Source organism: Gossypium arboreum, chromosome 8, assembly GCF_025698485.1.
Source record: "Gossypium arboreum isolate Shixiya-1 chromosome 8, ASM2569848v2, whole genome shotgun sequence".
Lineage (NCBI taxonomy): Eukaryota > Viridiplantae > Streptophyta > Magnoliopsida > Malvales > Malvaceae > Gossypium > Gossypium arboreum.
The window spans coordinates 34429429-34453147 of record NC_069077.1 but is presented as its reverse complement, the minus strand read 5'-3'; the positions used below and the strand labels follow the sequence as shown (position 1 = coordinate 34453147).

General features: G+C 34.6%; 1 pseudogene; it reads left to right on the top strand.

Annotated features, from left to right (window-relative positions):
- The first annotated feature begins 219 nt into the window (after positions 1 to 219).
- LOC108468684 (mitogen-activated protein kinase homolog NTF6-like) lies at positions 220 to 21995 on the top strand (annotated as a pseudogene).
- Positions 21996 to 23719: the final 1724 nt, after the last annotated feature.

Genomic DNA, 23719 nt, shown 5'->3' with positions numbered 1-23719 from the left:
CCATTAAATTTTTGATTCAAGGCATATGGAACAAGTAATTAGCCCTAAATGTTTCAATTTTACCTTCACCATTTTGAAACCTTCCTCACTCAACCCGATAGCCCCTCTCACCCAGCTTCCATTGCTTACTTTCTTTTTTTTTCCTTCCATAAAATCACACATTTCTTTTCCTTTCTTTTTGCACCACTATTTTTGTTCCAAGGGAACTGATAAAAGAAGATGGAGAATAAAGGAACGATGATTGATCTTAAAGGAACCCTAACCTACTCGCAGATATGTTCGTTACAACATCTTAGGTAACATCTTTGAAGTCTTTTTCAAGTATGTTCCTTCTATTCATGTAACACTCTATACCTGATCGAATCCACAAGTTCGGGTATCGAATGTCACGAACCATGCATAACTTGACCAAATCTTCAATTGTCCTATTTAAGTATTTAGTTTCTTATTTTACAAAATTAAACTTCACTCATAAACTACTTCGAACAAACTTTCGAACTCTTACAATTTTACAATGATGAAATTTCTAACATTATTTGTCGTTCTAATTTAAGTCCGATAGCATATTTATTTTGCATATTTTACGTACTCAAATCAACTTGTTCTTGAATTAATTTCTTTTAATTGGTGAATTTTATGTTTAAATCTTGTCAGGAATGAAATTCGAATGCTTTGATTCAAAAACAAGCAGAAAAGGATTAAATTGAAGGATGAGCAATTGAAGAGGGGTCGAATCAGAAATTTGGAGACATTTAGGGGCAGACTATATTTTTGACTTTGTAAAAGCTAAAATTAGAAAAGAAATCTGATATTTATTTTATGTAATTAGTGGGTAGGTGGGACTAGCCTAACTTTAGCATATGGTTTATGTATAAATAGGTGGCATGGTGGACTTGAAAAAACACACCTTGATTTGCCTAACAATTGAATAGAAAAAAGTCAATTTGTTTTCTGTAACGACTCGATAGTTACAAGTAATCGGAAAGTGTACTTTCGGGTTTTCGTTTTTGTAAAATGGATTCGTAAATATTTTTAGAAAGTTAGTTATGTGGTTAATTAGGTTTTGGTTAGGTGAATTAGCTTGAATTATGAGTAATTAGGAATAAGAACTAAATTGCATAAAGGGTGAAAGTTTAATTATAGACTAGAGAGAAAGTGGAGGACTAAATAAGTAATTAAACCCAATTTTGACAAGTGTTTGGTAATGCACATGGCATGTGTAATATTTATATACATTATTTGTAATAATTATATATTTTCTTATTATTTAAGTAATTATTATATTATTATATTATTATAATTAAAACATAAAGTAAATAAATAAAAGAAATAAATAAATGAAATGAAATAGAAAGAAACAAAAAATTGAAACGAACAAAGTAGAGAAGGAAGAAAGAAAAATAAGGAGAAAAATAAGGTTTCAAGGGTTCAAGCTCAAATTGGTTAGTCAATTAGTCCATTTTCTTATAATTTTTATGTTTTAGAATCCTAGTATTAAATACTACTTAACCTATGTTGAAATTTTAGAAAATATTGAATTTTTAGATGTTGTTCACGTTGAATAATTTAAGTATTTGAGGTCAAATTGATAGAATTTTAAGTTAGAAATGAAAAAGGGATTGAATTGTAAAATAAATTATAAGTTTTGAGTAATAGGGACTAAAATGTGAAAATTTTGAAATTTAGGGATTTAAGTGAAATTACAGAGTTAAAATTAGTCTAAAGTGGAAATTGAATGAAAATATGGAATTAGTTTGGAGAAATAAAGTTAGTCTCGATTTAGAGACTAAATTGGAATTTAGGCAAAAGTTGAATATAAATTGAAGTATTCAATGTGAAATTGTATTGTATTGATGAATTTCAATTATTTCAATTTTGTAGCTAGCGTTGTGCCGGAAACTTCGGCTAAGAAGGGAAAGGAAAAAGTCAACGATGAGTAGCTCGAAAATTACAGTTTGTATTTCTATAATCCAAATTTAATTGTTAAAATTGTTGTACTTTGATTTCTTGTATATGGTAAGTATGGAAGGTGATAATTATTGTGTTTACAATTAAGATGGATTGATTTGGTGTGTGATGAAATTGATATGAATATGTGATTATTGTGGAAATTGAACATTGGATATTGTTATACTTGAAAAGTGAATTGAAACCCTATTAACTATATCAGACTGAGTTGGATATAGTTGGCATGCCATAGGATTGAAAGAGTTTAGGGATACTTCGACTTCGAGTCGATGAGACACTAGGTGCCAATTTATTTCTTCGGATAAATTCGATGAGGTACTAGGTACCAACTTACTTCGGCATGGCCGATGAGACACTAGGTGTCAATATATTACTTCGATTTAAACGATGAGGCACTGGGTGCCAAATTGGTGTCTTTTGGTTGGATCCGTGTTTCTGTCCAAGTCCGAGTCATGTTAATAGGGGTTATTGAAATAAACAGTGTTATGATTGATATTGAATGGTAAAATGAGATATGAATAGAGACACATGAATCGAGTATTTGTGAATTGAATATGAATAATCGATATTATGATTCAAGTAATATGTGTTGATATTGTGAATAGCTATCTGTGATAGCATTTGATAAGAATTGAATGAATTATAAATGTTATGTCTATAAATTGATCAGTCGTATGATTAAGGTTTTGTATGATTTAATGTATATGTTTATTTATTTTACTTTAAAGTATTCGAATTATAGAAATAGCACAGAGTTTATACTCAGCGTAAGGTTTGTTTTTCGTGCGCAGGTTAGGTTAAAGTTAGACTAACGATTCTGCATCCATCAGAGATCCTGAACTCAAATGTGATAAAGTATGTTTCTTTTTTGTAATGGCACGTACCTAGGATGTCTTAAGTTGTCATTTTGGAAAAATGAATGTAAATGATGATATAAAATGATATTGGTTACTTATATAAATGAATATATGTGTTATGTTGAGGTTTAATATGGAATGTTCAAGTTTATGTATAAATAAGTATGAAATAGGCAAAAAATTGGGTGAAATGGTATGAAAATTTGAATTAGCTTGAATGGTGTTTTTAATGGATTGTGTGGATAATAAATGTGAAATACTTATGAGTATACATTGGATAAGTCATTAGATTGATAGTTTTGATATGTTTTAGATGTATTTGAATGAGTTTTGGATTGGTTGAATAAATGGTTTTTAAGTTGCTTGGTGTTCAAGATTGGAAGGTATAGAAAACTTGATGTATAAGGTTCATTTTGAGTCCACATAGGCAGACACATAGGTGTGTGACTAGACCGTGTGAGACACTGGCCGTGTGTCCCCTGCAACTTTAAAATTTCAAAAGAAAATGCTCAGGTAATTTCACACGGGCAGAGACATGGGCATGTGTCGTAGCCGTGTGAGGCACACGGCCTAGCACATTGGCATGTGGCTGGCCGTGTGTGTCAGAGAGTTCCACGGGGTCGAACACGGCTTGAGGCACGGGCATGTTTAATAGCCACACGGTCGTGTCCTTTGACCACATGGGCGTGTGACCCCTGCACCTAGGAAAATTTTTGAAATTTCATGAAAAAGTTCTAAAGTATCCGATTGAGTCCCGATTTGTTTTTAACATATATTTTGGGCCTTGAACGTTTATTAGCGGGACAATATGATTAAATTATGATGTGTATGTTAAATGATTATGTAAATGTTCGTATTTGATCTGAAAAGTTTAGTAATGGTTCATAACCCTGTTCCGACGACGGATAAGGGTTAGGGGTTGTTACATTTTGTTTCTTACTTTGCGTGAAAGAATGCAGGCATTCTGCCAACTTTTGTTTCCATTTCAATATTTTGGCTTAATTGTTTCCCAAGCCCTTCCCCTTTCACCTACCATAATTTTCATTCACGTCCACTTCTATAACCAACCAAAGCATAATTAATTTCATAATTCACTAAGTTCAAATTAGCTTTAGGTCAGTATTCTTTCCAATCATGAATTGTGAGAAACGTATCCGCACTAAAAATCCTTCAAATTAGTATTCACCATCTCTCCGAAATATCAGGATTGACAAATTCATTCCTTAAAGTTAACTCAATTTTAATTCAAAAAGCGCGTTGGGTTGAATTTGTTTTGTCGGACAGTTGGAGAGACGAGTCGGTCATGCTATATTTGGATTTCCACAAACAAATCAAGGGAGATAATTATCGGATTTTAATCTCCCGCATGGTTGAGGTCGTTAATCCGAGTTGGGTTCTTCAGAACGCAAGGCTACTGAAGTCTTGAATCGTGAACGCCTGTATTGCGTTTAGATAATCGGTAAGGGTTGGTTTGCAGGACGTACCAAAAATCAGCTACGAAAGAAAGAACTCGTGGTTAAGACATTCTTAGCTGCTATAACCAGCTTATTGTTTGGAGGAGAAAACTCATTTTTGATGATTGATTCAGAAACTAGACTTCATCGAGTTTAGGGTTAAGGCTTATTATTTTTGTTCGCAAAATTCAAATTTAATTTATAATTTTATTTTATTTTCGATTTACATAATTGTTAATTTCTACTATCTCACTTATTTAATTTCTAGACATTCTCAACTCCCCTCAGCTGGTCCATTTGGAGTCATGGGAACGACTATTGCCACGATTATCGACACGACAGAAATTATGTTCACAAGAAAAACACGAAAGTTGATCATAATTATCAATCCCTGTGGTCTTGACCCTACTACTCTTTACTACTGTTTAGAGTTATTTTATTGTAGGAATTTTTTTATTTAGTGGTTTTGACACCCATCAAATTTTGGCACCGTTACTAGGGATTGGAGATATTTTTTTAATTTTTTTTTGTTTTCCTTATGACCAAATCAGAACTAGGAACTCTAGAATTTGAACTAGAAATAGAGAATTTGGCTCGAAAACTTTGAAGAGAAGCCATTTGATGCAGTAAATGACCACATCCCGAGTTCGAAACTGTATTTTATACCGAGGATATTTTCTCATTTGGTGAACTAGACGAGATGACAGAGCAAAATATACGCCAACTCGCAACAGCCACAGATGAACAACAACCTATATGTATAACTTATCTGGCGGGAGAAATGTTGTTCGAGTTGAAAATGATCTTGATTCATTTATTGCCCACCTTCTGTGGGTTACAAAATGAAAATCTGCATACTTATCTCAAGGAAGTTCATATGGTTTGCACAAGCATGAAACCTCAGGGAGTAACTGGGGATCAAGTTAAACTTCTTACCTTTCCTTTCTCGGTAGTCGGCTCTGCTAGAGAATGACTATTTTATTTACCTCCAGGATCTGTCAATACATGGTCCGACATGTATTATTTATTTCTTGATAGGTTTTTTCCAACAGCTCGAGCAACCGAATTAAAAAGGGATATTGTAGGAATTCAGAAAAATGAGACTAAGTCGCTTTACGATTACTGGGAGCAATACAAAAAGTTGTGTACAAGTTGCACACAACATGACCTGACTAAACAGTCACTCTTGTAGTATTTCTATGAGGGGTTACTCCCAATGGAAATGAAAATGATAGATGCTGCCAGTGGAGGGGCACTTGTTAACATGACGCTTCAGAGAGCAAGAGAGTTAATTTTGACTATGGCTACGAACTCTTAACAATTCTGACTAGCTATAGAACCCACAATACGAGTTCATATGTTAAGTTCTCTATCTCTAGAAGATAAAATTTATAAGCTTACTAATGTTATCCAAAATTTTCTTACAAATGAAACAAGCTCAACACGGTTGTGTGGAATTTACACTATGCTATATCATTCGAAGAGCTCATGTCCAATTTTACATAAAGATTCGACAGAACAAGCAAATGTTGTCAGAAACTTTCCAGGGCCACCCCAAAGGTGATATAATCCCTGGTGGAAAGATTATCCAAATTTTAGTTATGGGTCGAATTCTCGATTCAATCAACTATACCAACAAAGGTCGCCTCCAAATCAACAATTACCACCACCAAAATCATCTTTGGAAGCCATATTAGAAAGGCTAGCCAATATTATTGAAAAATTTCAACAAAAAACTGACGTGCATTTGCAGGAGTTAGATAAACAAGTGAGTAAGCTTGCACACACATTTAGCCATTTGGTGTCCCAAGGTAAGCTGATGTCTCAAACTGAACCTAATTCTCAACATAATGCAAGTGCTATGACATTGAGAAATGGAAAGATTTTGGAAACTGTACCTGGCACGAGTCGTGCCCACGATGTAGGTCGATATGAGAATAAAATTAACTCAGAGGCTTTAATGGAGTTAGCACCACAAAAACCATTTGCAGTACCACCTTCGTTTCTTGGAAGACTTGTTTAATGCAAAAAGGAGCGAGAAGAGAAGGAGATCATTGACACCTTTCGGAAGGTAGAAATAAATATTCCTCTTCTTGATGCGATTAAGAAAAATTCTACGGTATGCAAAGTTCTTAAAAGAATTATGCACGACTAATAAGAACCTCCTAGGCAATGAAAAGGTGAGTGTCAGAGAAAATGTCTCCGCTGTTTTACAAAGAAAAATACCACCTAAATGTAAGGACCAATGTATGTTTTCCATATCTTGCAAAATAGGTAGTGTCAGTACCAAAAAAGATATATTCAACTTAGGTGCATCTATTAATGTTATCCCTTTGTCTATTTATAAACTACTAAATGCGGGTCCTTTAAAGGAAACATGTGTAATCATTCAGCTTACAGATAGGTCGATAGTGCATCCGGAAGGAGGGCTTGAGGATGTTCTTGTCAAGGTAAACGAACGGATTTTTCCTGTAAATTTCTATATTATCAACATAGAGGATGATAACTCGGCCAATTCTTCCGATATACTACTTGGGAGATCATTTTTTAGTATCGTACAAATGAATATTGACGTACGAAGTGGGATACACATTATGGAGTTCGATAGAGAAGTGGTGAAATTTAACATTTATGAGGCCATGAACTGTCCCAACGCGATGAATAACGTTTCTAATATTGATATAATTGAGCCTTTAACTGAATTACATTTTGAATATCATGATGAAGATGAGTTACAAACTGCCTTTTGCAGAAGCTTAGATTTTGATATTATAAAAGAACTAGAGGAATGGATGACGATTGAGGAGTCTATTCGTGAAACAATGGCTCATATGGAGGCATCACAATTATGGAAAAATTCAGGTAAACTTTTGAATTGTCTCATTCACAAACTAAGTTTTTTACTATCTATTTTGTAGGCCCTAGAATTGGAACTTAAACCACTTTTGAACCATTTGAAGTACACTTTTCTATGCGAAGGAAATACCTTACCAGTAATAATCTTGAGTAAACTCTCAAAGTTAGAATAGAAAAATTTGGTATGAGTTCTTAAAGATTATAAAGGGGTGACCGGGTGGACAATTGTTGACATTAAGGGGTTGAGTCCCTTGACTTGTATGCACAAAATTTCAGTTGTATAAAATGAAACTCCCAAAAAAGAAACTCAAAGACGTCTCAATTCACCCATGATGGAAGTGGTAAGGAAATAAGTTCAAAAGTTACTTGATGCTGAGATGATTTATCCCATTTCTAACAACAATTGGGTCAGCTTAGTTCATGTAGTACTAAAAAAACTGATGTGACCGTAATTGAAAATTCGACAGGTGAGATGGTTCCCACTTGGGTTCGAAACGGGTGGAGAGTCTACATAAATTATAGGAAGTTGAATTCTTTATCTTAGAAAGATCAATTGCCACTTCTTTTTATTGACCAGATGTTAAAACATCTAGCTGGAAAATCTCATTATTGCTGTCTTGATGGTTACTCAGGTTTTTTCCTTATTCCAGTGACATCGGAGGATTAAGAGAAGATAATGTTTATGTGTCCCTTTGGCATATTCACCTATATACGGATGCCATTTGGACTTTGCAACGCACCAGCCACATTCCAAAGGTGTATGGTAAGTATATTTTTCGACTATGTCAAGAAAATTATTGAGCTATTTATGGATGACTTTACTGTGTATGGTGAATCTTTTGATTTATGTTTGTCCAATCTTGCCAAAATTTTAGAAAGGTGCCTAAAATTTAACCTTGTTCTAAATTATGAGAAATGTCATTTTATGGTCGACAAAGGATTAGTTCTAGGTCATACCATTTCTACTGAAGGAATTTTTGTTGATAAAGTAAAAATTGATATTATTAAATCACCTCCATACCCCACAACTGTGAAGGAGATATGTTCTTTCCGTGGTCATGTAGGTTTCTAAAGACGGTTTATTAAAGATTTCTCAAAAATTACTCAACCGCTTAGTAATCTCTTATAGAAGGACAAAAAGTTTGAGTTTGACCAATCATGCAAGGATGCATTTGGCACGTTCAAACATAAACTTATTTTGGCACCCATAATTAAACTACCAAATTGGAACTATCCCTTCGAAATCATATGCAACGCAAGTGACTACAACATAGGAGCGGTCCTTAGGCAAAGAATTGAGAATGAACCACATGTTATCTCCTATGCATCTAAGACCTTGGATGTCGCCCAAAGCAATTACTCGACCATTAAAAAAGAATTTCTAGCTATAGTCTTTGCTTTTCAAAGTTTCGATCGTATTTATTAGGAGCTAAAATTGTTGTTTTCTCTGGCTATGTAGCTCTTAAATATCTGATCGAGAAAAAGAAAGCAAAGCCAAGGCTTGTTAGATGGATATTACTTTTGCAAGAGTTCAATCTCAAGATAAAGGATAAGAAAAGACACGAGAATTTGGTAGCTGACCATCTGAACAGAATGCCTCTATCGAAAGATGTCACACCTCTTAAAGACAATTTCCCAGATGAAAGTTTTCTTTCTGCTCAGACAAATTTTCCTTGGTACGCAAACATGGTGAATTACCTTGCTACAAATATAATTTCTTTTAATTTATCACAATCTGAAAAGGATAAGATTAAACGAAAATTGTGATACTATATTTGGGACTACCCCTACCTTCGGAAATACTGTTCCGATCAAGTAATTTAATAGTGTGCTACAGAAGCTGAGTTAAAATTGATTTTATATTTTTTTTCATTCTTACGTATGTGGTGGACATTTTGGTCCTAAATAAACTGCACACAAAGTACTTGAATGTGGACTATATTGGTCGCATATTTTTCGTGATGCATATTTAGTTTGTAAAACCTGTGAAAAATGTCAAAATGTAGGAAATTTGAGCCGAAATAATGAAATGCCTCTAACACCTATACATGTATATGAAATTTTTAACATATGAGCCATCGACTTTATGGGGCCTTTTGTCTCATCATTCGGTAATATTTATATTTTAGTTGCAATTGACTATGTATCAAAATGGGTGGAAGCTAGAGCCTTCTGTCATGCTGATGCCAAAACTGTAGTGGATTTCCTAAAGAGTTATATTTTTTTCTAGATTTGGCATACCGTGAGTATTGATCAGCGATTGGGGAATGCATTTCTACAATAAGGTAATCGACACACTTTTGAAAAAATATAGGGTAGTGCAACGAGTTGCTAGATCTTATCACCCTCAATCAAATGGTCAAGCGAAAGTATCAAATCGAAAGATCAAATTAATTTTGGAAAAGACCGTTAAGCTAGATAGGAAATATTAGAGTTTGCAACTAAATAATGTGCTGCACAACTTATAAGGGACCCATAGGTATGTCTTCTTATTGACTTATATTTAGTAAACCATGTCATCTTCCTGTAGAATTAGAACACAAGGTGTTTGGCGTGGTTAAGCAATGCAACATGAAGTTGGAGGCTGCAAGTAAGTATCGTAAATTACATATTCAAGAACTTGAAGAAATTCGATGAAAAGCGTATAAAAGTGCCCAAATTTATAAGGATAAATCAAGGCATACCATGATAAAAAAAATAAGTCATAAACAATTTGTGGTAAGGCAAAAAGCATTAATTTATGACCCTACACTAAGAATTTGTGCAGGTAAGCTCCGAACTAAGTGGTTAGGGCCTTTTGTTATTAACCACATATTTTCGAATGATACAGTCGAAGTCAAAAGTGAAGAATCCGAAAAAATCTTCAAAGTAAATAGACAATGATTGAAGCATTTCTACGAAAATTTTCAAGTACACATGGTTGAGGAATTAATCCTTGAAGAGCTATTGAATAAACTTTTAGGTCGTCGAGCTAACGACGTTAAACAAAAGTTCTCTTTTGGAGGCAACCCAATTTTATTTTAATTTGTTTAATTTTGAATTTTAGTTTAAATTAGGTTGGAAATAAAATAAATTATTATTTAATCCATTTAATGTGTTATTTTTTTAGGAATGTGGCAGAGGTTGTCAATTTTCTGAAAATTAGACACCGATGGTGGCGTGGGCTGCTTTCATCTATTTCCTACAAATAATAACCAATACCCTAACCGAAATAATAACCCCAAAACCCAAAACAACTTAACCTACTTATCCCATACCCAATACCAACCCAATCCCAAAACAAACCCAATTACCCAAAACCCAAACAAGCCTAACTAAACCAAAAAAAAAGGGCCAAACGACCAATAATGGCCTAAGAAAAAAAAGAAAGAACAAATAAAAAAGTGGAAAAGAAGGCCCAAACCAACTAAAAAGAAAACCCCCAAGCCCCCACCCTTTTCCTACCTTTCTTTATCTTCTTTTTCTTTTCTCAACAAAAAACTCTAACCCCATTAACACCATCATGTCGCCACCATCGTTGAACACCACTGTCACGTCGGTCGATTGCTGATTTGTTTTTGGCATCGAGCACCACCTTAACCTTATCTTTTCTTTTTCTTTTTTTCCTTTTTCATTCTTCTTCTTCTTCCCCAACTTTCTTTACCCGTCGCCACCATCGTCGAACAACTTCGCCATCGATCTTAGACCTCACAAAGCCGACGTGGTCTCGTTGTTTCTTTCTTTGTCAACCGACTCTCTTCTCTTTCCCCAAAACGCCATCACTCACCTCTCCTATTCCTATTTCTTCTTCTTTTTTTCAACATAGTCACTGACCCCTTCAAACCACCACGATACCACATTTAGAACTCCCACCATAACACTACATTTCCAACACATTTACGTTCACCACAACCACTACCCAAACGCCGTTCTCCACTGTTGTAAGCCAGCGTCATCGTCCCGCCACTATTCATCGTCGCGAGCCGCTATATAATAATTGTCCTTGATTTTGAGCATGAACACGTTCTATGGTTCGAACAATGAACCAAGCAGCCAACAGGTTCCCAACTTCCCTTAATCGCGGACAAAACTGAATTTCAGCACCTCTAGTCATCGATTTAAACGATGGCAACTCGAAACCATATCCACCCCCTACAAGACGAACAATTGTGCTTGTTAGGAATTATCGCCAATGAAGCCCAACTTCGATCGAGACAGAACGCTCGTATAGCAGTCCCGCTACTTTTGAATTTTTACCTTTACTAACATACTATGCAGGTTGTTCGGATGAGGCAGGGACATATAATGACTATGGAAAAAGTCTTTCAACCCGAAGCGAGCATATTTCTTAGCGTCGAATAAGGTCGTCCACCACTCAAACACATTGACCACCAATTAATGTGCCAGTGATACCTCTACATAGCAGTACTGGAGCTGCTTGAAATTCAAGTCCCCCACCCAGCTCACCTAACGAAAATGTTCAACCATCTCGAGACGGTCAACGTAATAGGCGAGGCCGTACCTACACTACTCCCATCGAAAGACGATTATGAGGGTCTCTAAACTTTACAACCCTGAATTATTGTGCAAGATATGACTATATTTGACAATGTCCATCTGTACACCTTTGATATGTTAAATATACGTGATGCTATATTGAACTATTTTGATGCTATTGGTTAGAATTCATTTGCAAATATTTCATGTACTGCATATTATGAACTAGTTTATGAGTTCTATACAACATTTAGCTACAATATTAATGTATTGTGAACTGTTGAAACTTAAGATGTTGTCTATTTTCAATTACTTGCTAAAGACTTTAGGATGTTAATTTTAGATTATGTGGGTTTCGTTGACCCTGACGATGTTCAAAGCGATTCTTACCAAATTGCATTATTGGATATACCAAGTGATTTTGATCTAATGTTGTTTATTTTGCTTTAACTCATTTTAGGAATCAACTTTATAATCTCAAGACCTCTAAGGACTTGTTGGTACATGAACCCGTTTTGAGATATATTCATCAGGTTGAAATGATTCATCGTCAGTTTTAACTAAAACATAATTGTTCTTTTTGTGGTGTATGCATTCTGGATTTAAAATTAATTTGGGATATTGGTTTGCACAAAATTTTCATGCTATTTTACACTCTAATCGACCACTAATACTTCGCCCATATATTACAAATTTAACCTCTCAACTTTTTCCCTCTAAAGTTGATTTATCGTCCTAAACATATGCATATACTATGGATAATCTAGATGAGTATTGTTTGCATTCTATGGGTTTCCTTGCCAGCACCCCTACTGCATATTATTTTGTTCCTCCAGGTACACGAATAGCTCGCAGTAATAGGGTCTTTCGGAAACGTCCTAATTTCACTACTAAGGAGCAAAATGAGTAGCCTCATTCATCTGTTGAGGCATGTTTAAGCCAGATCAAACCTCAACTTGAAACAATAGAAACCTAAGTCTCCACGATTCTCGACATCTTATAAAGTAGTCACTCCCAATGTTGGCAACCATGTTAGATACACATGGGGAGTATACTTTCTCCTTACTATACTTGATTCATATAATATATGCTTGAGGACAAGCATAGGTTAAGTGGGGGGATTGGGTTAGTAAGTGTGCATGTTTGAATCTCTTTTATGGCATGTTTCTCTTTCGCATATATTAGTTCCTATGCTGGATTATTCATTAATTTGTTAAACATTGAGCCTCTAATTTCATTACTTAGTTAATTTAGATAGTTGGGTGATTCTTGAATTAAAGTGTTCAAATATCTAGTTTAATCGACATGTGTGTTTTAAAGTTGATACATGTAATTAGATTGTTTCATGAAAATTGGTTGTTTATAATTGCTTGGTAAGAATACTGTATTTTCTTTTAATTAAATAAATAAATTTAAAAAAAAACAAAAAAGAGAGAAGAAACACTACTCCGCTAATGGCTCAAGTTATGAGTGAAGATTTCGGAAAAGTGACCAAATTTAGTAACCAGGATGAGGTGCTTAGGTTGTCATCTCATCTCGTGTAAAAAGGTTCAAGTGACGAACCAAAAACTTACAAGCATTCTACTAACCGAGCTGCCATGAGTAGGGAAAAATAGTCCGTTTGGAGACATATCAAATTAAGTAACCGGAGTAGGGTGTTTGGATTGTTATCCTAATTCGCGTAAAAAGGTTTACTATGTCCCAAATTTACTATACAAATTAATTAAGAATAATACCTTACAAATTTTGGTTCAAACTCAATTTAGTGAAATGATATAATTTGCATGTTTGAGTTTTATGGACACTTGTTGATCAAATTAAGTATTTGAGCACTTATTCATTTTTGTGCCTAAATTGTTTGCATTGATCATAATTATGGAAAAGAGGCTTGATTTTTGATAAGTTACTGGATAATTTCCAATGAAGAAACGTAAAGTATTCTTGAGGGCAAGCATAGGCTAAGTAGGGGGATTTGATAACATATTTATTTTGCATATTTTTCGTACTCAAATCATCTTGTTCTTGAATTAATTTCTGTTAATTGGTGAATTTTATGTTTAAATCTTATCAAGAACGAAATTCAGATGCTTTAATTCAAAAATAAGCAGAAAATGATTAAATTGAAGGATGAGCAATTGAAGAGGAGTCAAATTAGAAATTTAGAGACATTTAGGGGCTGATTAGATTTTTTAACTTTGTAAAAGCTAAAATTAGAAAAAAAAATCTGATATTTATTTCATGTAATTAGTGGGTAGTTGGGACTAGCCTAATTTTAGCATATGGTTTATGTATAAATAGGTGGCAAGGTGGACTTGAAAAATACACCTTGATTTGTCTGGCAATTGAATAGAAAAAAAAATCAATTTATTTTCTTTATTACTTTGCGTGAAAGAGTGCAGGCATTCTGCCAACTTTTGTTTCCATTTCAATATTTTGGCTTAATTGTTTCCGAAGCTCTTCCCCTTTCACCTACCACAATTTTCATTCAAGTTCACTTCTACAACCAACCAAAGCATCATTAATTTCATGCTTCACTAAATTCAAATTAGCTTTAGATTGGTTTTTTTTTTCGATAAGGAATCATAAAAAATGTATCCGCACTAAAAATCCTTCAAATCAGTATTCACCATCTCTCCGGAATATCAGGATTAACAAATTCATCCTTAAAGTTAACTCGATTTCAATTCAAAAAGCACGTTGGGTTGGAATCATTTTGACAGACAATTGGAGAGATTAGTCGGTCATGATGTATTCGGATTTCTGCAAACGAATCAAAGGAGATAGTGATCGATTTTAAATGTCCCCTATGGTTGAGGTTGTTAATCCAAGTTGGGTTTTTCATAATGCAAGGCTATCAAAGTCTTGAATCGTGAACGTGTGTATCACATTTAGATAATTGGTAAGGGTTAATTTGCAGGGCGTACCAGAATCAGCTACGAGAGGAAGAATTGGTGGTTAGGACGTTCTTAGCTGCTATAACCAGCTTATTATTTGGAGGAGAAAACTCATTTTTGAAGATCGATTTAGAGACTAGACTTCACCGAGTCTAGACCTAAGGCTTATTATTTCTGTTCACAAAATTCAAATTTAATTTATAATTTAATTTTATTTCTGATTTATATAATTGTTAATTTTTACTATATCACTTATTTAATTTCTTGACATTTTCAACTCCCTTAATTTATTTTATTTATTTTTCAGCTGGTCCATTTGGAGTCATGGGCACGACTATTGCCACGATTATCGACATGATAAAAATTATGTTCACAAGAAAAACACAAAAGTTGATCATAATTACCATTCCCTGTGGACTCAACCCTACTACTCTTTACTACTGTTTAAAGTTATTTTATTGAAGGAATTTTTTGATTTGGTGGTTTTGACGCCCATCAAAGTCTACTACATTACTACAACCAGTTTAGTCCCCGAGGCACAACTTCTAAGGAGTGCCCCTTTATGCCCATGAACGAAAATCATGCTCTTCACACCAACTGGCAATGTCTGGCTTTGTCCTTCTACTCGATTCTTGAGTCAAAACTATATCTTGCAACAAGCAATAAGTTTGTAAGTTCAAATGAACTTAGTGAGAATCTATAAGGTGACATTATAACAATGATTTAGATATTTAAAGAATGAAGTTTAAGATAAATATTTCAACTCCCTGATCATCTTTGGCCTTCCACATATTTCACCAACGAGGTTGACACCTCTATTTTTTTTCGCAATTTACTAGTAGCAGCTTATTCTCTGTCTGAGACATAAGCTTGCCCTTTTACGGTACAACCCACTATGGTACATGCCTGGTTCCGGCTCATCCTAACTTCCCAAGATTTATCTCCCTTTTTATTTTATTCACAACCTTGGATGTGAATGCCATTACCTACAATTTGGTTATCTTTCATTCACTTTCTCAGATTACAAATCCTTCCTCTTTATAGGCTTATGATAATCTCTACTAGTCAGTTTGTTATGCTTTCATTGTTCCCAAATAAGACCCCGACGAACTTACCCGCCCAAGCCGTCTTATACCCGCAGACCTCTTAAACTTAGGTTCTACTTTATCCTCCTATTTTCACCTCTGACTTGGGTTTACTCGCCAATACGTACAAACTTATATGTTCTTACTCACCTTTTTTATCCGTTCAATTTGGTGGTAGATCTAATTAAAAATGTATAAAATGGAAATCTTTAGTGTCCTTCTACATAAATTTTAGAATAAGCTATGGGTATGTTCCAATTTGATGTTTGAAAAAGTTATTATTTTTACTAAACTTTAAGTAATAATTTTGGTTTAATTTTTTATGAGTTTGGTGCTTTGATCAAATAGGCTTAATTTTAAAAGAGAGACTGCGAGATTAAAGTTTTAAAACAATATTTTGAGTCACAATGAAATTGGATCCTGTGATAATTGCAGTTCTGCCACAAATTCCGAGACAAAGGAAGATGTTGCAATAAAAAAGACTGTGAATGCATTTGACCACAGGATTGATGCTAAAAGAACACTCCGTGAGATCAAGCTCCTTTGTCACATGGATCATGATAATGTAATCTACTAGATTGGGTTTGCTTATTCTTTTCATGTTATACTATGAAAGGGATATGAAGTGTTGCATTGTCATTTTTTACAGATTATCAAAATCAAGGACATAATACCCTTGCTAGAGAAGGGAAAGTTCAATGATGTTTACATTGCATATGAGCTAATGGACATTAGTCTGCATCAGATAATATGGTCTAGCGAGGCTCTCACTGATGATCATTGTTAGGTGGGTTATATATCATTCTTATTAGTTTTTTCCCCCTTTAGCAAAGTCCTAGTTTGTGATGCGACCAATGTCATCAGTATTCTATCTTGGTCTGTGTACTATGTCATAGTCGATTGCAATAAACATATTTCACTATCACGCATCACCAATGGTAGTTTAATTTGATTGTGTATTATCGGAAGTTGGGCTATAACTATATTGTTTTGCAGTATTTCTTATACCAACTATTACGGGGTCTTCAGTACATACACTCAACAAATGTTCTACATCGCAACCTAAAACCTATCAACCTACTTCTCAATGCAAATTGTGATCTCAAGATTTGTGACTTTAGTCTTGCAATAACCACCTCAGATACAGACTTCATGACCGAGTATGTTGTAACCAGATGGTATTGAGCCCCTGAATTGCTTCTCAATTTTTCAGAGTATATTGCTACCATCGATATTGTTGATTAAACATTAAATGTGATTTTAATGGGTTTAATTTAGAATTTTTTTTAGGAAAATGAAAGGTCAAGAGTCATTGGTTTATGACTATTATCAGATTTTAATATTTTCAATTTTTTTAAGGGCAATAGTCTATAAATAGTTTGTAAGCATTTAATATAAGATAGTGAAAGAAAAAGTAAGAAAGTTTAAAAGTTAAAAATAAAAGTGTTTTTTTTTCTATCTTAAGTAATTTTTCAATTTGGTATCAAAGCCATGGAGACTGTGACTAGTAATGTGCCGCTGCCTCAACTAACAAAGGCGAACTATAAGAATTAGAGCATCCAAATGTAAGCTCTTCTCGGGTCTCAAGATGGTTGAGAGGTGGTCCAAGAAGGTTTTGTAGAACTGACAACTACCGCAGGATATATGGCAGCTCAAAATAAGACGTTGAAAGAGATGCGATCAAAAGATAATGTGTCATTGTACATGTTGTTCTGAGCTGTTGACAATCGGGCTTTGAGAAGATTGCGTGTGCGACAACTTCAAAAGAAGCGTGAGACATTTTGGCGAAGGTGTACAAAGGAGTCGACCGGGTTAAACAAGTCCACCTTCAAACTCTTCACGGCGAGTTGAAGGTATGAAGATGAAGGAATCAGAAGGTGTCTCCGACTACATTACGCGTGTTCAAATCGTGGTGAACCAACTCAACTGAAATAGAGAAGCGTTAACCGATGTACGAGTTGTGAAGAAGATTTTGAGGTCGTTAACTGATAGTTTCGAGAATGTCATATGTGCCATAGAAGAGTCAAAGGATCTAGCAACACTCACAGTTGATGAGCTCGTCGGTTCTCTTGAGATACGTGAACAACATAAGAAGAAGAAGAAAGATGAGACACTCGAGTAAGCACTTCAAACCAAGGTTTCAATCAAAGAAGAAAAGGTTTTCTATTCTCAAAACTTTCGAGGTAGATGGCGTGGCCGTGGAGGTCGAGGGAATGGTCGCGGTCAAGAAGGGTATTATGAGAAGAATGAGTATTCAAACCGACCAAATTGGCGTGAAAGAGGACGCGGTCGTGGAAGAGGCGATCGGTCGAATTATTCCAACATCGAGTGCTACAAGTGTGGCAAATATGGTCACTATGTGAAGGATTGCAACTCTGGTAAGTGTTACAATTGTGGTAAGACGGGGCATTTCACGAAAGAATGTCGCATCTTGAAAAAGGTGGAAGAGACAACCAACCTAACCACGGAAGATGAAGAGACAAAAGAAGGTTTTCTCTTGATGGCACACAACGAAGTCAACACCAACAATAACATGGTGTGGTACCTTAACACAGGTGCAAGCAACCATATGTGCAGGCACAAGCACCTATTCAAAGAGATGCGAAAGGTTGAAACGAGACATGTGTCATTTGGAGATGCATCGAAAGTTGAGGTAAAAGGCCAATGTACTATTTGTTATATATAAAAGGATGGGTTAGATGGGTCTATCCAAGATGTGTATTACGTACCAGACCTCAAGAACAACATTTTGAGTATGGGGCAACTCATGAAAAAAGGTTATTCGGTACTTTTGAAAGACGAGGTGTTACACTTGAAAGATAAGCAAGGGCGTTTGGTCGCTCGAGTTGAAATGGGGAGAAATCACATGTACAAGTTAAATTTGAGAAGCATTCGAGAAAAATGTTTACAAGTTGACGTAGAAGACAAAGCGTCACTGTGGCATCTCCGTTTTGGTCACCTACATTATGGTGGTCTAAATGAGTTGGTGAAGAAGAACATGGTGCACGAGCTACTGGACATGGACTACGAGGGAAAATTTTGTGAAGAGTGTGTGCTTGGCAAGCATGCGAGAACTTCATTTCAAAAGAAGGTAGAATATCAGGCTAAGCAACCTCTTGAATTGATTCATATCGACATATGTGGACCAATCACCCCCGAATCTTTTAGCGGCAAAAGGTATTTCATTTCCTTTATCGATGATTTCTCACGAAAAACTTGGGTTGATTTTCTGAAAGAAAAATTTGAGGCGTTCGAGGTGTTCAAAAAGTTTAAAGTGATGGTGGAAAAGGCAACCGGTAGACACATCAAATCTATACAATCCGATAGAGGTGGCGAGTATACTTTGATGGCTTTCATGGAGTATTGTGAGGAGCAAGGCATAAGACGATTCCTAACCGTACTGTACTCTCCCCAACAAAACAATGTAGCAGAGAGGAAGAACTAGACTGTTCTCGACATGGTTCGGTTAATGCTCAAGAGCAAGAAGATGCCGAAGGAATTTTGGGCGGAAGCCGTGCAATGTGCCATCTATGTGCAAAATCGGTGTCCACATGCGAAGTTGAATGATCAAACACCACAAAAGGCATAAAGCGGACAAAAAATGACAGTTTCTCATCTCAAAGTATTTGGTAATGAGGCCTATGCATATGAACCGGATCAGCGAAGAACGAAGCTCGAAGACAAAAGTAAAAGGTTTATTTTTATTGGGTATGATGAGAAAACAAAAGGATACAAGCTACTTAACCCGATAAGCAAGAAGGTTGTGACGAGTCATGATGTACAAGTTAATGAAGCAAGCGAGTGGGATTAGAATAACTCAACGGAGGTTATTATCAAAGATAGAGAATCATCAACCACTACACCGACAATCGTACTGACAAATTCTGAAGCTATCAATGATGAAGATGAACCGCAACAACCCAAAATACGAAGTTTGCAAGATTTGTATGATTCAACAAATAAGGTACACATTGTATGTCTTTTGGAAGATTCTAAGAATATAAGTTTTGAAGAGGCGGTACAGCACAAGAAGTGGCAAACTGCCATGGATGGAGAGATTCAAGCAATTGACCGCAACAACACATGGGAGTTAACGGAGTTGTCGAAAGGAAGTCAACCCATTGGTGTGAAATAGGTGTTCAAAAGAAAGATGCATGCTCAAGGCGAAATAGAATGGTACAAGGCGCGACTTGTTGCAAAGGGATACAAACAAAGGGAGGGAATCAATTTTGACGAAGTGTTTGCTCCCGTTGTAAGAATGGAGACAATCCGATTGCTTTTTTCACAAGCGGCTCAATTTAAATAGCCGATGTTTCAAATGGATGTCAAGTCAGCATTCTTGAATGGTGTGATCGAAGAAGAAGTCTACATCGAACAACCACCCGGGTACATGAAAAGTGGAGAAGAGAAAAATGTACTAAAATTGAAGAAGGCACTTTACGGGTTGAAGTAAGCACTGCGGGCATGGAATACTCGTATTGATACATACTTCAAGGAGAACGGGTTTAAACAATGTCCCTATGAACATGCCCTTTACGTGAAGAATAATGGAGGTAATATGTTATTTGTTGCTCTTTATGTTGATGATCTCATTTTTATGGGGAACAATGGTGAGATGATACAAGATTTTAAGAGAACAATGACACAGGAATTCGAGATGACAGATTTGGGTTTGATGAAGTTTTTCCTTGGTTTGGAGGTAAGACAAGAAGAGATAGGTATTTTTGTGTCACGGGAAGCATATGCAAATGAAATTTTGAAGAAATACAAGATGGTATATTGCAAACTGGTATCAACACCAATGGAACTAGGTATAAAACTCTCGAAATTTGATGGAGGAGCACGAGTCGACGTGAGCAAATACCGGAGTTTGGTGGGAAGTCTTCGCTATCTCACTTGGAAAGGCCTGATCTTTCGCTAAGTGTTGGCATTGTAACTCAATTCATGGAGGAGCCGGTTTATTCACATTAGAAAGCGTTGAAGCGAATCCTACGGTACATCCAAGGAACAGTGTCACTCGGGTTATTCTATTCAAATGTGGAAGATTACAAGTTGATTGGGTACTCTGACAGTGATTGGTGCTGAGATTTAGACGATCGAAAAAGTACATCGAGATATGTATTCTTTATGGGTAATACGACGTTTACTTGGCTTTCAAAGAAGCAACCAATCGTGACACTCTCGACATGTGAAGCTGAATTTGTAGCAGCGTCTTGGTGTGTGTGTCATGCTATATGGCTCAGAAATTTGTTGGATGAGTTAGAGCAACAACAACTCGGTGCGACTAAGATACGAGTTGACAATAAATCAGCAATTGAGTTAACAAAGAATCCAGTGAATCATGAGAGAAGCAAACACATTGACATTCGTTTTCACTTCATCCGAGATCATATAAAGGAAAGAAGTGTGAAATTAGTGCACATGGGAAGTCGGGACCAAGCTGCAGATATCTTCACGAAACCGCTGTCAATGGTACTTCTTGACAACTGCAAGAAATTAATCGACATGAAGGATGGTAGAAGCATTTAAGTTTACGGGGGAGTTTTGTTGATTAAACGTTAAATGTGATTTTAATGGGTTTAATTTAGAAGTTTTTTTTTTAGGAGAATGAAAGGTCAACAGTCATTGGTTTATGGCTATTATTAGATTTTAATATTTTCAGTTTTTTTTTAAGGGCAGTAGTCTATAAATAGTTTGTAAGCATTTGATATAAGATAGTGAAAGAAAAAGTAAGAAAGTTTAGAAGTTAAAAACAAAAGTGTTTTTTTTTTTTGTTCTATCTTAAGCAATTTTTCAGATATCTGGTCAGTTGGTTATATTCTAATGGAGATAAAGAAGGGAGCCACTTTTCTCTGGTAAAGATTATGTTCATCAGTTGGGGTTTATTGCTCAGGTATTCATCCTTTGATTTTTACTCAACCCTAAACCCAATTCTTTAGTTTCCTAGAAGAGTACTGAATATTATATAATCACCATTTTTAGGTATTGTTACAATGAAATATTGAAGCAGGTTGTAATTTTTTAGTGGACATTGAATGCATGATGATAAAACATGTTTAGATAATTATCCTTACTTTCTGATTATTTCATAAAATAACTACTAGGGTCGCTAGAAGATTCGAATCTTGGGTTCCTTAGGAGCTACAATGCTCGAAAGTATGTTAAGCAGCTTACTTATTTTTCTAAGTAACATTTTGCTAAAAAGTTCCTAGACGTATCTTTTGTGGCAATTGACCTTGCAGAAAAATGTTGGTCTTCAATCCAAGCAAGCGTATCACTTGTAAATTTGGCAAGGGAATTTACAATGTTTTTTTCTTCTCGGTTTCTTTGTTCATTTTACAAGAAACATATGTTCTGTATAATGCATGTAAAGTTGAGGAAGCGTTGAATCACCTATATGTGTGAAGTCTTCGTATTGGTATTACTAGTAAACAAAATAACCAAAAAAAAAAGGAGAAATTTTGATATAGAAGCTTTGTAAATCTAGGCTTTTGGAAGGTTTTTAGAAAAACCAAAATGGAAAATATGAAAAAGGAGATCAAGAAAAGCTCTTGGTAAATTTTAAGTAAATTCATACCGGTGACTGACGATGGCGGAAGGCAGTAGCAACGATGGTGGTCTAGTGGATTTTGGAAAAATGTTGGAGAGGAAAATGAAGATGAATTTGGGGGGAGAGAGGGGACTAACAAAGATGGAGAAGATGGAGAAAATAAAATATATATTTTAATATAATTTATTATAAAATATTATTTCCAAATTTTTGAAAATATAAAAATAAAATATTTTTAACATTTTAATATAAAAATAAAAAATCTTATAATATAATTTAATATAAAATATTATTTAAATATTTTATATTTAAATATTATTCTTTTAATAGAAAATATTAATCTTTAATATTAAATTGACATGAAAAATAAATTAAAATATTAGATGGCATATTTGTCATTCGAGTATTTTTTTTGCTATTACATATCTATTCCTCTCAACCAAACAGATGGATACTATTACAATACTCATTCTATTTTATCCAACCAAACCACCATTATGCCTATTCAATTTCATTACAGCCTTATTTCATTCTTATAGAATGAATATTCCATTATAACCTTATTCCATTCTAGTGAACCAAACGTGTTGTTAAGAACCTTGGGTATGCCTTAACCAACAACGTGAGTGCCTCACTATAACCTCTAATTTGATTCTTACAACATTGGTTAAATGTAATGGATTATAAGTCGTACTTTTTCCCCTTTTTTTTATAATATAATAAAAATATCTTTTAGGTATGTTTTAAAATTATACATAAAAATTAGTTTACTTAGAATTGGTGACTATTTCTCCTAACAATATCTATTAGATTACAAATATGTATTTTTTTTTTCATGTGACACCGACAAAAGTAGATTTGTCGCCTAAGCTAAATAGTAGATGACCGATGGACATTTTGACCGAAGGCTCCCAAAAAGGCCAAAATGTGGACTCAATCTCGACGATTTACTAGCTACGTGAGGTGAATCAATTTTTTAAAGGTCAAATTCTGTTATTATTCATCGTACTTTGTGTAAATTGTGGATTTAGTACTTATACTTTAATTTGGCCATTTTCAATGCCTGTACTTTTAGAATTTGAAAATTTTAGTTCTAATCAAATGATAACTATAAATTTATTAAGTTTTGTTATTTTTAAAATTTGACGTGACAAACATATGATCGTATGTATAATGCGCTGTTACTCACAAAAATCAATTAATAGATTTAATGATTCTTATTTGCATTAAAGCTAAAATTTTGAAATTCAAAAAATATAACCACTAAGAATTGTCCAATTGGTGAATATAGACTAAATCTATAACTTTACGCATAATACAACAATAATAACATAATTTAACCAAACATATTTACCTATTACCATTAGGTCGGATTAAAATTTTAAAATATAAAAAAATCTAAAATTAAAATTAATTAAATTAAATATAAATACTAAATTCCAATTTAGGATATGTACAGGTGTAATAGCATAATTTGATTTTTAAATTATAGCTGCCGACGATGAATATATTCAATTTGTGTTTTATCTTTTTGATGGATTATGTCTGTGCTTCCCAAAAATACCCCTAATAATAACAT